General features: G+C 43.7%; 1 protein-coding gene across 1 annotated transcript in view; it reads right to left on the bottom strand.

The window, feature by feature from the left end:
- Positions 1-10,517, bottom strand: part of DUSP15 (dual specificity phosphatase 15) — a 746,139-nt gene that overhangs the window by 176,996 nt on the left and 558,626 nt on the right. The window lies entirely within an intron of this gene.

Here is a 10,517-nt window from a genome sequence, read left to right as displayed (position 1 = left end):
TAGTTGTGCCTCTGAGCTGGAGGAGTGTGTGGCTGTAGAATAAGGAGGGAAGGAGACTTTCTCTGCATGATGTGTCCTAAATGTTACGTCATGAATATGAATTACAGCAAAGCAATTTTTAAAAAGCCACCATTCCAGTATTGTGGTATTTACTGAACTCTATAGACACCATGTGTTTCCATAGCTGTCTGACCCCTCCAACCCCACCCCTACTCCCAACACTCACACATACACATACACACACACACACACACAGAGAAACAGAGAGAGAGAGACAGAGAGACAGAGAGACAGAGAGAGACACAGAGAGAGATCTTGGAAGGGGAGGCTGGTTCTGACTCATTCCTACACTCCCTGGAGCTCAGCACGGCACCCAGCACAGAGCCTCCTGCCAACAGTCATGTGAGTGAACTATCTTGGAAACAGATCCCCCAGCCCCAGTCCAGGCTTCAGATGATTTCCCACTAGGCTGACATGTTGACTGCAGCCTCATAAGAGATCCCAAGCCAAAACCACTGAGCTAAGCTACTTCCACATTTCTGACCCACAGAAACTCTGTGAGATAATAAATGTTGGTCAGGTGCGGTGGCTCGCACTTGTAATCCCAGCAATTTGGGAGGCTAAGTTGGGAGGGTTGCCTGAGGCTAGGAGTTCAAGACCAGCCTGGGTAACATAGTGAGACCCTGTCTCTATTTTTTTTAATAGTTATAATTTTTTAAATCTCAGTCTTGCTCCTTCTGTATGTTTATACAGTTTTAAGTTGCTAAATTTTGGGTAATCTGTTACACAGCAGTATATAACTAATGTAATCAGCAAAGGTTTGTTTTTGTTTTGTTTTGTTTTTGTTTTTTGTTGTTGTTTTGTTTTTGTTTTTGAGATCATCTCGTGCTGCCATCCAGGCTGGAGTGCAATGGGGTGAACACAACTCACTGTTACCTTGACCTCCTGGGCTCAAGCAATCCTCCCGCCTCAGCCTCCCATGTAGCTGGGACAATAGGCATGCACCACCATGCTTGGTTAATTTTATTATTATTATTATTATTATTATTATTATTATTATTATACAGATGGGGTCTCACTTTGTTGTGTAGGCTGGTCTCAAACTCCTGGGCTCAAGCAATCCTCCCACCTCAGGCTCCCAAAGTGCTAGGATTAGAGGTTTGAGCCACCCTGCCTGGCCACAATCAATAAACCTTTATTAAGCATTTGATGTGTATCAATTCCGTGGTGATTGCAAAAGAAAGAGACATGGTCCTGCCCTTAGGGGAGCAAGCCACCTGCACATTCATTCCTAGACTCGTTCCTTCCTTCAACCAACATTATTGAGCATTTACTATATACCTGGCTCTGTGCTGAGTGTTGACCCATAAGATGTCAGCAATTAAAATACACCACAGAGGCCTGTAGTCCCAACTACTTGGGAGGCTGGGGTGGGAGGATCACCTGAAACCAGGAGTTCAAGGCCAACCTGGGCAACATAGTGAGACCTACTCTCTAAAAAAAAGTATGTGTGTATATATATGTATGTAAGTATATATATGCATATATATGTATGTATGTACGTGCAAATATATGTATATATATGCATATATATGTATGTATATATGTGTATATATACACACATACTGTAGAATAAGAGGGAACTTTCTTTTTTTTTTTTTTTTTTGAGACGGGGTCTCGCTCTGTCACCCAGGCTGGAGTGCAGTGGCCGGATCTCAGCTCACTGCAAGCTCCACCTCCCGGGTTCACGCCATTCTCCTGCCTCAGCCTCCCGAGTAGCTGGGACTACAGGCGACCGCTACCTCGCCCGGCTAGTTTTTTGTATTTTTTAGTAGAGACGGGGTTTCACCGTGTTAGCCAGGATGGTCTCGATCTCCTGACCTTGTGATCTGCCCGTCTCGGCCTCCCAAAGTGCTGGGATTACAGGCCACCGCGCCTGGCCACAAGAGGGAACTTTCTAGAGTGATAAAAATGTATCTCTTAATGGGATTTAAGTTACATAAATATATATGCATTTGTAAAAACTCAGCAAATGAACACTTAATCTTTTGCCTTCTGCCTGTAAATTTACATTAAAAGAAAACTACTGTAAACAAATATTGAAATTGAACTCCAGTTAATAATATGTGTGCTGAAGTAATTTCTCCAAAATGCATTTTAAAAGATGAATTGATGGACAGATAGATGGACAAACGTAGTTAAAGCAAGTAAAATGTGAATGGTAGAATGTAGATGGTGAGAGTAGGTATTTTCTTGTAAAAGTCTTTCAATTTTGCTGTATATTTGGACATTTTCATAATAAAATGTTCAGAAGAAGGAACCCTTGATAACCATATAGCCGGGCGCGGTGGCTCAAGCCTGTAATCCCAGCACTTTGGGAGGCCGAGACGGGCGGATCACGAGGTCAGGAGATCGAGACCATCCTGGCTAACACGGTGAAACCCCGTCTCTATTAAAAATTAGAAAAAAACTAGCCGGGCGAGGTGGCGGGCGCCTGTAGTCCCAGCTACTCGGGAGGCTGAGGCAGGAGAATGGCGGGAACCCGGGAGGCAGAGCTTGCAGTGAGCCGAGATCGCGCCACTGCACTCCAGCCTGGGCGACAGAGCGAGACTCCATCTCAAAAAAAAAAAAAAAAAAAAAAAAAAGATAACCATATATGCCAGTTCCTTCATTTATTATCATTATTTTAGTTCCATAAATAAAAACAATGCATTTTAGTTAAGAAAGAAAAGAACAGGGAGAGGAACATCACACACTGGGGCCCGTTGGGGGATGAGGGGAAAGGGGAGGCAGAGCATTAAGATAAATACCTAATGCATGCGGAGCTTAAAACCTAGATGACAGGTTGATGGGTGCAGCAAACCACCATGGTGCATGTATACCTATGTAACAAACCTACATGTTCTGCACATGTATCCCAGAACTTAAAGTAAAAAAAATAAAAAAGAAAAAAACAGAAAAAGACTCCCCGCCACCACCAATTTCAATGTTCCTTTTCTCTTCAGTGACAACCTCTGTTTCTTGTTGGCTGTTTAGCTTCCAGAGTTTTATCTATGCATTTACATACATGTAGAGGTAAACACAAAACCATGTTATTTTAAAAAGGAATGTACTCTGTGATTCTCAAAGAATGTCTTGGGGATCTCTCCACGATAATTAACGCACATCACCCCAGTTTCAAATTGCTGAGTAAGGATGTGTCTTCCTCTTTGAGATTCAGGCTCAGAGAAGAGTTTGTCAGGCACACACAGCAAGTTAAAAGAGCTGGGACTCCAACCTACTCTCCTAGTCCCAGGCCTGGGCGTACCATGCTTGAGCATGTCCACCACTGAATGAAGGGCAGGGCCATACCCAGGCCCTTTATTTTCTGGCAGAATGCAGTGGGCAGGTCCAGCCCTGCCCCTGGGAGAAGACCAGCCTGGGCTTGGGTGCACCGGACCCAGGAGGAAGTCCGCAAAGCGCTTCCTCTTTTCTTAGCCTCCAGAGACACTAGGGGAAGAGAAGAGGGGTGTTGTGAAACTGAACAGTACCCCAACCGCCCTGGGGGGACCTGTCAGCTGGGGGTAGCCATGCAGCTGGGGGCAGAAAAACAATTTCATGGACTCCCCAAGCACCGCCCCCCTGTCCCCACCCAGTCTCACCCTGCCCCTGAGCAGGAGGTCTGCAGCCTCCAGGATGGTACTTGGGGTAGGTAAGCTTGGAAGGCACCCATAGGCCAGCCTTGTGCAGTCCTGCCCGAGTCCCACATGAGTTGGCCCCAGTGCCTACCAGCTGCTGCTGCTTCTTCCAGCCTCCTCTTCCAAATATGGTATCTGTCTGGGGCTTCAGGCACCGACAACATGGAAATGTTTACAGTTCCTCAAACAGGTCAGACTGTTTCCCTCTCAAGCCTTTGTCAGGTTGTCCCTTCTGTCTGGAACACCCTTTGCCCTGATCTTCCACTGGCATCCGTTAAGCCTCAACTCGTATCACCTTTTTTTTTTTTTTTTTTTGTAAGACAGGTCTCCCTCCATTGCCCAGGCTGGAGTGCAGTGGCGCGATCTCAGCTCACTGCAACCTCTGCCTCCCGGATTCAAGCAATTCTCCTGCCTCAGCCTCCAAGTAGCTGGTATTACAGGCGCCCACCATCACGCCTAGCTAATTTGTATTTTTAGTAGAGACAGGGTTTTGCCATGTTGTCCAGGCTGGTCTCTAACTCCTGACATCAGGTGATCCGCCCACCTCAGCCTCCCAAAGTGCTGGGATTACAGGCATGAGCCACCGTGCCTGGCCCATATCACCTTTTTCAAGAAGTCCTTGTCACACTCAGTGTCCTTGCTACTTGGTCCTACAATATCATGGGCCTATCTCTCTCTCTCTCTCTCTTTCTAGTGGCATTTTCCACTCTGTATCTAAGTTATTGGTTAAATGAGTGCCTCCATAATTGTACTGAAAGTTGCTTGAGGGCCAAAACCCTCTTCTCCGTTTTTGTGCTCCCAGACCTTGGCAGAAATGCACATGGTAGACCCTTAATACGTATTAATGGAATTAATCAAAGAATGAAGGGTTTAGATGCCAGCACTGTCACTGTCACTCACTGGCCATTCCTAAACTCTGAGCTTCAGTTTCTTCCTCTGTAAAATGGGCAGGTGGATAATATCTGCATGGAATTTGCAACATAGTAGAGGAGACAGAGAATCAGCAGGTGAACATACAAATATGTACCATAGTGCCTGATGGCGACAAATTCTCTGGAGAAAAATAAGACTGAGTGGGAGTTAAAGAAGACTGAAGGAGGGAGGAGCTTTCGAAGGCGGTCGGGGACCTCGTAGGGGCTCTTGAGCATTTCTCAAGGGTGAGTCTCCTCTGATTTTCATTTGCCCCTTTTGGAAATGTGGGGAGCAGTGAACGCCTGCCTGGGAGAGTGTAGCTATGAAATAAACGCTGGCTACTTTACAAATAAAAGGGGAAATGGTTGAGCTCTGAAATAATGATTGTGGCGCTCTCTCCCATCCCTCAACATGTTTTGAATATAGAACAGTCAACAGTGGTCCCAAAGAATTTGAAATATGAAATGCAAATGCCCTCTGGAAGTAGGAAAATACATTTTTGAAAGAGCCAACCTCTGACCTAATGCAAAGCAAAGCTTACATTGTGTTCTAGCTCCTGCCCTCCTTCCAGGATGGAGCCCTGGGTCCCTTCCTGCATTCTGCATCTCTATATTCCTCAATTTCCTGGGCACAATTACTACATTTTGTGAAATGGTTACAAACACAGTTGTCAGAGGCACACTGGAGGCACGTGCACGTGGGTTCTTCAAATCCCAGCTCTGGCTCTTATTGGCTGTGTGACCTCGGGCAAGTGTCTTTACCTCTCTGAGCAACCCTTTTATAGTCATCCCTACTTATAAGACAGAAAATGAGATAATGTAATTGAGGGCAACCTCAATTACATTGGTGCAGGAGGTACTTTTATTCTATTATGCAGGGGAGGAAATGGGCAGAGAGGACCTGTCCAAAGTCACAGCTAGTAAGAGGCGGTCAGTCCAGCCTCTGTGCCTTTGTTCCCACACTCTTCCACCCCTGGCCCCACAGTCAAATGCACACCCAGAACACCTTTCTTGACTTTTCATCCCGTAAAAATCCCAGGCAGCATCAATTCTATCTCATCCATGAAGTCTCTGATTGTATTTTCCATTGACTTTATTTTATTTTGAATAGCTAATATATTTAAGTAGTTCAACATTCAAGAGTACAAAAGATACAATGCAGTTCCCCTTCCTGGAAGAAACCGCTGGGACTGTTTGCTATGTGTGCCCTTCTTGACTTGGCCTAGCCATATGCTAGTGTGTTTGTTCTGTTATTCTGCACAAATAGTGAAATACAATAGAAGCTGTTGGATGCCTCAATTTTTTTCCATATTTACAGCTATATTTTTGCATTGTTCTGTATTAGTACATAAGGGGCTTCCTCCTTCTTTTGTAAAAAGCATTTTTATTGAATTATAAATTTACATACTATACAATTCACCTGTTTAAGTTTTACAATGCAATGGTTTTTAGTATATTCAAAGTGTACAACCATCACCGCAATCAATTTTAGAACATTTTCATTACCTACCCACCAAAAACACCCTGTACTTCAGCCACTTCTTATTTCTCCTCAGCTCCCAGCCCAATGCAACCAATAATCTCCTTTTTCTTTTCCTTTTAAGTAGAGATGGGGGTCTCAGCATGATGCCCAGGCTGGTCTTGAACTCCTGGGCTCAAATGATCCTCCTACCTCAGCCTCCAGAGTGGCTGGGACTACAGGCATGTGCCACTGTGCCCAACCTCTTTTCTGTTTCTATAGATTAGCCTGTTCTTGACCTTTCATATAAATTGGATTTTATAATATATAGTATTTTGTGGTCAGCTGCTTTCATTTAGCATAACGTTTTCAAGGTCCATGCACATCATAGCCTGTATCAGTACTTCATACCTCTTTATTGCCAAATAATATTTCATTGTATGGATATGCCACCTTTATCCAATGAGGGACATCGAAGTTGTTTCCACTTTTTGGCTGTTATGAATAATGCTGGTATGAAGATCTTATGTGCAGAACTTTGTGTAGAAATATGTTTTCAAATTTCCTGGGGATATACCTGGGCATGGGATTGCTGGGTCATAGGGTAATTCTATGTTTAACTTTTTGAGGAACTGCCAGACTGTTTCCCAAAGCAGCTGCTCCTTTTACATTTCCACCATCATTGTATGAGGTGGAATCTCTCCATATGCTCTCCATATTCTCACCAACAGTTGTTATTATCTGTCTTTCTAAATTACAGCAATTCTAATGGATGTAAAATGGAATCTCATTATGGGGTTGATTTGCATTTCTCTAATAACTAATGATATGAAGCACCTTTCCGTGTGCTTATTGGCCATTTGTATAGCCTCTTCGGAGAACTATCCAGATCTCTTGCCCACTTTTAAATTCTGGAATTTTAAATTATTGAGCCATCCTATTTATATATTCAGGACCCCAGTCCCTTTTCAGATCTGTGATTTGCAAATATTTCATCCCATTCTGTGGGTTGTGTTTTCATTTTCATGATATATTACTTGCAGCACAAGTTTTTAATTTCGATAAAGTGCAATTTATCTATTTTTTCCTTTTGTCACTTGTATCCCATCTAAGAAGAATTTGCCTAGCCCAAGGTCATGAAAATTTCCTTCTTTGTTTTCTTCTAAGAGTTTTACAGCCTGGGAAACATGGCAAAACTCCTTCTCTACCAAAAATACAAAAAAATTAGCCGGTGTGGTGGTGTGTGCCTGTGATCCCAACTGCTCAGGAGGCTGAGGTGGGAGGATCGCTTGAGCTTGGGAGATGGAGGTTGTAGTGGCCAAGATTGCACCACTGCACTCCAACCTGGGTGACAAAGTGAAACCCCATCTCAAAAAAAAAAAAAAAGAGCTTTATAGTTTTAGTTCATACACTTAGATCTACGATCCACTTTGGGATCCAACTTCATTCTTTTGCATGTGAATATTGAGTTGTTCTAGCACCATTTGTTGAAAATACTATTTTTTTTCCCACTATTGAATTGTTTTGGCGTTCTTGTTGAACATCAATTGGTCATAAATGTGAGGGTACATTTCTCAACTCTCAATGCTGTCCCGTTGACCTACATTTCTATTCTTACACCAATACCACACTGTCTTGATTACTGTAGCTTTGTAGTAAGTTTTGGAAATCAGGAAGTGTTAGTTTTGCAACTTTGTTGTTCTTTTCAAGATTATTTTGGCTGTTCTAGGTCCCTTGCATTTCCATATGAATTTTAGGACCAACTTGTTTATTCTTGCCAAAAAAAAAAAAGAGAAAAAGGCAACTGGGGTTTTGATACGGATTGTATTGATCAATATGGGGAGTACTATCATCAACACTATTAAGTTTTCCAATCCATGAACATGAGATGTCTCTCCCAACCCATGGGATGATTTTATTTAGGTCTTAAGTTTCTTTCAAGGATGTTTTCTTGCTTTCAGAGTATATTGTTAAACTTTTAAAAAATTTATTCCTAAGTATTTTATTCTTCTAGTGATATTATAAATAAAATTGTTTTCTTAATTTCATGTTCAGATTGTTTATTACTAGTGTATAGAGATACATTTTTTTTTTTTTTTAAATACGGAGTTTCACTCTTATGGCCCAGGCTGGAGTGCAATGGCGCAATCTCAGCTCACTGCAACCTCCACCTCCCGGGTTCAAGCGATTCTCCTGCCTCAGTCTGCTGAGTAGCTGGGATTACAGGCGCCCACCACCACACCTGGCTAATTTTTGTACTTTTAGTAGAGACAGGGTTTCACCACAGCACCCAGCTACAATTGGTTTTTATATATCCTCATGATTTTTGACAACTGCTTAGTATTCAATAGTTTTATTAAGATTTGTTTTCCCACACCCCAAATCATGGGCTTTTACGTTATTTTCTGTCTTTTCCTAGTAAAAGAAGTGCTGCAATGATTCTCCTGTACATACCACAAATTCTTTTGGGCATTCTGATGTTTTCTCTCTCTGAGCTCCTTTAGTCGTCAACTGCTACCACTCTGACCCAAGCTCCCATCATCTTGCCCTTGGATGATTCTCTCCCTGCTCACTGGTTTCCCTCCTTTCCCTTGCCCCTCCAATTCATTCCCTACCCAGCAGCCAGACAGATCCTGTGAAAACATAAGCCAGTTTGGCTCACTCCTCTGTTTAAAACCCTCCAACAGGGCTGGGCGCGGTGGTTCACACCTGTAATCCCAGCACTTTTGGGAGGCTGAGGCAGGCGGACCACCTGAGGTCAGGAGTTTGAGACCAGCCTGGCTAACATGGCAAAACCCCGTCTCTACTAAAAATACAAAAATTAGCCAGGCATGGTGGCAGGCACCTGTAATCCCAGATACTTGGGAGGCTGAGGCAGGAGAATCGCTTGAACACAGGTGGCAGAGGTTACAGTGAGCCGAAGTCACGCCACTGTACTCCAGCCTGGGCGACAGAGTGAGAGTCCATCTCAAAACAAACAAAAAAAAACCCTCCAACAGCTCCCATCTTGTGTCAATTAAAATGTAATACTGATATCAAGATGTCTGTGGCCTTCACAATATGACCCCACTCACTACCTCTCCAACACTGTCTCCATCACTCTTGTCTGCACCCTCTGTGTTCCAGCCACACTGGGCTCTTTGTATTCCCTAAACACACCATGTGCTGTTGCTTCTCAGGACCTTTGCTGTTTCTGTTGCTTCTGCTTGGAACACAATTCCTCTAGATTATCACATGACTTATCTCTCCAATTTGAAAGGTCTTGCTCACATGCCACCTCCTCAGAGAAGCCTTCCCTGACCACCCCGTCTCAAGTCATACCGTCACTCCTCTCCATCCCACTACCTCTCCCTTTGCCCTCCCTAGTTTTCTTATAACCCATATCATTCCCAAACATGGGATGAGTTTTCAGTATCTGTTTATTATCCATCTTCCCCTCAAGAATGCAAATTCTAAGCATATAGGAAGGAATTAATTTTGTTTATCGCTGTATCCTCAGCATCAAACATAGCGCATGGCACATAGTAGGTGCTCCATAAATAGTTGTTGAGTGAATGAATTATCATGCCACTCCCCTGTTTATAACCATCCAACAGCTTCCCATGGATGTTAGAATAAAACCTATGCTCCTCACAGAGGCCTACAAGGTCCTGAGTGGCCTAGCCAATTTCATGGACCTCACCTTGGGTCTCCCTTCTGTGCTAGACACAATGATGTTCTTCAGACACACAAAGCACCTAGTTTCCTTGAGGCCTTTGCGTATTGTATTAGTTATCAACATTGCATAAAAACTACCCCAAAGTTTAAAGCCTTGAAACAATAAGAATTTATTGGCAGGGCATGGTTGCTCATGCCTGTAATCCCAGCACTTTCTGAGGCTGAGGTGGGTGGATTACCTGAGGTCAGGAGTTCGAGACCAGCCTGGCCAACATGGTGAAACCCTGTCTCTACTAAAAATATAAAAACTAGCCAGCATGGTGTCAGGCACCTGTAATCCCAGCTACTCAGGAGGCTGAGGCAGGAGAATCACTTGAACCTGGGAGGTGGAGGTCGTAGTGAGCCGAGATTGTGCCACTGCACTCCAGCTCAGGCAACAGAATGAGACTGTCTCAAAAAAAAAAAAAAAAAAAATGTTGCCCATTCAGGGGAACCTTCCCTACCTTCCCCTGTTAACCTCTCAAAGCCCCTGTATGGAGCCCCACCCCTCGATAGTGCTTGTTGCAATTCCAGCCTGCCTTTATTGGGGCAACCGTTTGTCAAATGCCCTCCAGTGAGGGGAAAACGCAGTGAGACCAGGGATTTTGGCTGCCTCATTCTCTGTTGTGTTTCTTCACACTCAAGACTCATCACGCAGTATGTGCCCATTATTATGTTTGTTGACCAAGTGAGAGAATCAGAGACATCAAATGGTTTGCTCAAGGCTACACGTCTAGAGATGGAAGGAGCACTAGAATCTGGGCCTTGTTACTC

Source organism: Macaca thibetana, chromosome 10 (genome assembly GCF_024542745.1).
Source record: "Macaca thibetana thibetana isolate TM-01 chromosome 10, ASM2454274v1, whole genome shotgun sequence".
Taxonomy (NCBI): domain Eukaryota; kingdom Metazoa; phylum Chordata; class Mammalia; order Primates; family Cercopithecidae; genus Macaca; species Macaca thibetana.
This window is presented reverse-complemented; position numbering and strand designations above follow the sequence as displayed.